Source organism: Lytechinus pictus, chromosome 1 (genome assembly GCF_037042905.1).
Source record: "Lytechinus pictus isolate F3 Inbred chromosome 1, Lp3.0, whole genome shotgun sequence".
Classification (NCBI taxonomy): Eukaryota; Metazoa; Echinodermata; class Echinoidea; order Temnopleuroida; family Toxopneustidae; genus Lytechinus; species Lytechinus pictus.
This window is the reverse complement of record NC_087245.1, coordinates 41,291,334-41,297,500: the sequence shown is the minus strand read 5'-3', so window position 1 is coordinate 41,297,500 and position 6,167 is coordinate 41,291,334.

The window sequence follows — 6,167 nt, the reverse complement described above, 5'->3', positions numbered from 1 at the left end:
ATTCGAAGGCGGATGACTTACAATGGCGTTTCTCGAAAACTTCGTCGGGGGCATTTTCTGACAACTGAAAAATGTCAAATGTTACTGTTGGATGCCCTTCCGAGAAAATTTCTGACGATTTAAAAAAAAAAGCGGTTATAGATCATAATAGAAAGCAACTGTCCAAAGCTTTCTGACAAGCATAATGTAGTCTTGTAGTTTTTTTTTTTTTTTTTTTTTTTTTGGGGGGGGGAGGGGCCCTCTGCCCATCAGGTATATGCTAGTGAGGCTAGTTAAGGTGATACTTGATATCTTTTAAATACGAATTTCCACCAGGGTATATGCTGGATGGGGATGGACAGGCAATATATCTTTTTTTTCGAAGTATGAAATCTTATAAAAGGATATTAAAGGACAAATCCACCCAAACAAAATGTTTAATTGAATACAAATAGAAAAATCTAACAAGCATAATGCTAAAAAAATCATAAAAATCGGATGTAAAATCAGAAATTTTATGGCACTTTTTAGTTCATAAAACAGTTATATGGACATCTTGTCCGGTATGCAAATGAGGGGACCGATGACGTCATCCACTCACTGTTTCTTTTGTACTTTATTATGCAAAATATTACATATTCTAAATATCTCCTCGTTGTCTTGTGAAAATTGAAATATGGTATAATTAAAACAAAATTGTGAGAGCGGACGTCATCGACTCTTAAATCTGCCTGCTACTGAGTTGTGCATAAGTATTAACTGTTTTGTGAAAAATAAGCAAAACTTTAAGATGTTGTAATTTTCTTATTTTACATCCGATTTTGATGAAATGTCAGCATTTTGCTTGTTAGATTTTCCTCCATTCACATTCTAGTAAACATTTCTTCTGGGGTGGACTTAACCTTTAAAGTTGTCATTTTTAAGACATGCATAGGCCTTTACATTGCGAAGTTTTCTTGAACAGATTTGTGATATATTAGTTCTGACACACGTTGCGTGGTGCACTTAACAGCTTAAAGGTATTGTTTAACTTTGTGAGCAGCCGATTAAAAAAAATTCTCAAACCAAGATGAAACATGTGTACAAGTGCATGTATTAGAACTAATAAACCCTGAAAACAACCATTATTGAGAATGAAAAGCTAAAAATACAAGGCAAATCCCGAATTTATAAATAGGCGTCTTATAGACGCCTAAATAGTACACATAAGTGTATGGGATGAAATTTAGATGGTGTTTTCGGTCACTTTATATTTCAATTTTTGAAGCACTAAATAATTATTTTCGAACGCAATTTTTTCTCGGCTTCATTTTTGTAACATATCACAGACACAGGTGACAAGTGTGACCTTCTAGCTCAGATTTTTTAAAAGTCAAACCAATGTTAGCCAATCACTTTAATGGAATATGAATGTGATTTTCAAATCCTGATAATTCCGACAAAAAAGTGGAAACAATACTGTTGTCAATCATGACTCAACGCTTCCAGTAAAAATGCATCACTGACCACAAGCAGTCGAATAAACTCTGCAAATGAATGTGTTTCCGAGGAGCCGATTTATCTGCGGATCATTGGCGTTCATCCAAGTCGCTTGCTTTGCAATAAACAAAATTCATTTCGGGGAAAAGGGGGAAAACATATAGCTTTCCACCGGACCATCTATTGCAATACACGAATGAAGCGTGGAGTACCAACTGTCATTAATATTGCATAATGTTGAATTAATACGTTTTAAGTAACAATAGTTTAGTGCATACTGAATTCCACAATCAAATCATTACACATGCGATTATGCTTTCCATCAGTGATCATTCGACAAATTCGGATCCAGCTATTAGTGATGAGAGAAAGGGAAGTTTCTCTAAAATGTTAGAACCGTTTTGATAAATAATTGTGGCATTTTACAGTATGTCAAAAATTTGTTTCTGTGAAGTCTGACGCCAGGGTGATTTATGTCCATGTAACCGCTATCACGTACAATACTACCACGAATCGTACAAATACGTTGATAAATATGCTGTCGCCTGTCAGCTTTTTATTGCCCTCGAAAGGCCTAATTAAAGCGCCCGGTTATATTCTCTTTATATCACAATGTATGTCGACGAGGCGTGCGTTATATTAATCTGTTTAATGTTAAAGCATCATGTAATTGCCTCAAGAGTGTATTTTTCAATGCTTTCAGATGTATTTTAAACCCATTATATACAAAGGATAGGCTGTATACAGTCACTCATGTTCGATATCAACTGTTAAATACTTAGAACCATGACAGTGTATGAAGACAAAATAACGAAGAGAAAATAACATCTCAACGAATGGAACGTGTTTTCAGGTTCAAAACGAATCCTTAGCCAGAAAATTATCAACAGAGTCATTGGTATTTATATACTTTGGATATCAGGTAAATTTGAAAATTGTCGTTACATAAGATTACAAACTATGTGAACTATTTAACATGAAATATGAGTATAATTGATTATAATAAATTGTAAGCACAGTCTGTCGATATTAATAAAGATTATTACAATGAAATTAATTTAAAACAAATAAGAAGAGGAAAGGGAAAATTGAAGAAAATGAAGGAAAAAACAGAGATGAAGAATAACAATAAGACGAAATAATTATGAAGTGTTTTATAAATAAAGTAGCTTTTTGCAATAAATGTAGGTCGAAATAAGTATTTATACGTTAAACTATTTTATCAACGGAACCATAAAATAATAATTTTAACATGCTTTGGCAATAGTTCTCTATCGGGTATTACCCACAGTGCCGTAATGTACCATTTGCTCTTGAGTATTTTCGCAACAAAAAATTTTTGTAGAGTGAATGAAATAAGAAGAAAACTACCACAGGGAAAAAGAATGAATAATCAGTATTAGAAGGGAGAACAACTCTTTGGTAGTAACATTTATTGTGCTTGAAATAACCAACAAAAAAAATCTTCCAGGGAATTATGCATACGACCATTCACACAAGAGTTTCACTGTGCGGCGAATGCTTGCGAACGGAAGCGAATTCGAGACTTCGCCAGGGTTTGTAAAAGGTTGCAAAAGGTTCATAAAAGGTTGCAAAAAGGTTCGTACGCAGCGGCGTAACAGGGGTCGGTGGCCAGGGGGGGGGGGGGGGGGGGGGGGCAAGAGCCAAAAATTTCCCGGTCATATCATGGTATGAACAGGCGTAATGAGGCGACTTTTTTTAGAGGGCCAGATATTGCGTATCGGGCAGAATTTATAAAAAAAAAAATAATAATAAGTAGCGATAATTTTGTGATAGATTTTGACATGATATCGAGAAAATAATATATTTTACTCTTTTCTCTTTCCATTCCTTTTTTGTGGTTTGTACGCCACTGTGAACAGGATTCTTTGCGGCAGTAGCGTGAAGAGTAAAAAAAAACCGAGAGGCGCAGTATGACACATGTGCTTTTAAAGCTGCTTAATATAAGTCCCGAGCAAGCAAAGCGAGCGAGAAAAAAATCACCTTTTCATGAAAATCTAACTTTGAGATATTTTTGAAATTATATTCAGTAAATAAAGTGATATCCTACACTTTTCCTTTGCTTTTCTTTCCTCCTTTTTTTGTTCTTGTTTGTAGAACTTTTGGGGGCTAATGGCCCAACCCTTCCATACTCATATACGGCAGTGCTGTGTGGTTGGGGTCCGGGGTGGAGCCCCCGGAACTTCTTGATATCAAAGCCATTTAAACCTCGCAGACTGCCGCTATTTTAATCAAATCGCGGGTATATACAGAATATAGCTATTACACAACACATTTATTCAACCTAGTTGTGTAATGAACCAAATATATTTGAGGGGGCAAAACATAGCAATGAGGGAAAATTTACATCCTACACCCACTGCATGTTGGTTATACTCTTTCTATTTGTCATTATATTGATTTGTTTATGTATTGTTTTTTATTGTTCATATAATATTGTATATTGTACCTTTTTAATGGATGTGAGTAAAGTGAACTGAATTGAATTTGTTAAAAGCCGCCAGCGTGCAAAGCGAGCTGGAAAGAAAATGCGTATTGAAATTAAATTCTAATTATGTGATAGTTTTTTACATTATATTCAGCAAATAACACATTTTATTGTTTCCATCCATTTCATTATACGTTATCTCCTATAATTTTGTTTATTTCCTCTTGGGTGTGGAACCAAGACCACCCCCCCCCCCCCGCGCCTGTACGCCAGTGATTGAACGGGGGCGTTATGAGCCATTTGATGGTTATAGATGAAGCCCCGGTAGCTTATTTGCAGAAAATTTAGCAAGCTTATAGCACAATGTTGTATGCAGTCCATCTTTCTTCCCGCTCTTTATTTTCAATCCTCGGCAGCCCGGTCGTGTTATTATTTTTTATCCTGTCCCTTTCCTTTGTTTTCTAATTTAGTTTTTTACTGATTCCATTCTACCTTCGTTTCCCGCTATTTTTTGCCATTTTGTCATCTTTTAATTTATTTCCCATCATGCTATTGCATTAGAGAAGCCTATTTCGGAATGATTTGTTCTTTGTCAAATGTTCTTCTTTCGTACATTTTCCATAAAAAAATATTCGTTTTCTTTTCACTTTTACCTTCCCTTTCCTCCTTTCCTTTTCCCCTTTCCTCCCCCTTTCCCTTTCTTTCTCCTTCCCTTTTTTTCTTTTTCCCGTTTTTTTATTTTCCCGGTGAAATCCGCCAGGGGGGGGGAAGCAGCTTGCCCCCTGCCCCCCGCCTGTTACGCCACTGTTCGTACGTAGTCTTCTTGTTGTAACAAACGTTTTTTTTTTCTTGTAGCAAAAAATGAACATATTCGAATTCTATGCGATCTCTTTTCCCCCAAGCCATTGCTAACGTTCACAAAACAGTCATACCAATAATTTGCATACGGTTGTAAGAAGATATCGCTTAAGTTGTCTCCTATTTGCCAATGATGTCTACCAAATGACGACATAGACACACTGATTTAAATTGCAAACACATTTCTTCTCGATTTAAAGCAGTTCACAAATAGATTTTAGTATCGCCAACAAACATTCATTAAAACTTGCAACACTCGTAAAAAAAGTTTGCGAATAAAAATTGGCAACGTTTTCTGTGAGATACCATGATTAAAGGTAAATACTTTTTCGTTTGTATAAATTTCAATGCACAATGGCGTCCAGTGAATTAGTCTTAAATCTGTTCAACTCCTAACATGGAGCAGGGTGGTGAATTATGCATGCTATAATTACTGACCTTGATAAGCCAGCCAAAGCTGATCTGATATCATCATTCGGTTGATTTTGTTGTGGCATCATTACCAAGACAACGTTTCCAACACAATAAAGATTAATCTTCCATTTGTGTGATGACGCAAATTGACTTGAACTGTTGTATAAAGGCATAGGGTAAAGCCATGTCATGTCGAAAAGACATGCAAATTAAAAATGGACAATAACACCTTCATATCGATTAATCATTTGTCCTAATTTTGGGTCAGTTTGTACTTTGTAGCATTGTCTGTTTTTAATATTTTTTTTTGTCTCGTCGTACTCCTCCCTTATTGAAGGATGTACATGAATATGAATGCAAGATCAAAGTTCCTGCTCATGATGGAATTAAAGCGAAATATGAGAAAATGTATATTAGGGAACCTTATTTTTTCATATTTTAGTCATTTTTTATTTGTATTTATGTATCTGATGTTTTCATTTTTTCGCTCTTTTAGATTATTGTTAGTATTTGTTATCATTATTGTTTGTTTGGCAACTGAGGGGTAGCATTGACTATAGGCAAAACATGAAAGGCTAATCAAGGGGGGGGGGCAGGATCATATAAGGCGGCACATCATGTCCACTTTTTTATTAAAATTTGTACAGAAAGGAAATGCGCTCCGCTTTAAAAGTTAGGGTAAAAATATATGAATCCCTTTTGAAGTGAAGACTTCCATTTTGAAGAAAATGAATCCTTTCCTGGAGTGATTACTAATTTGTTTGCTTGTTTATTTCTCTCTTATCTCCTTATCATTTTCGTGTGCACTTCCTCCATTCGTTAATATATATATATATGTATGTATGGGTGTGTTGGTTGGACGGTGTGTGGGGTGCGTATCTGTGTGTATCTATATAAAAAACTGAATGTTAAAGACAATATTCGTCAAATAAGAACTTGATAATTTCATATCTACCGAAGATGAATTTTATAGTGAATCATTTAAAAT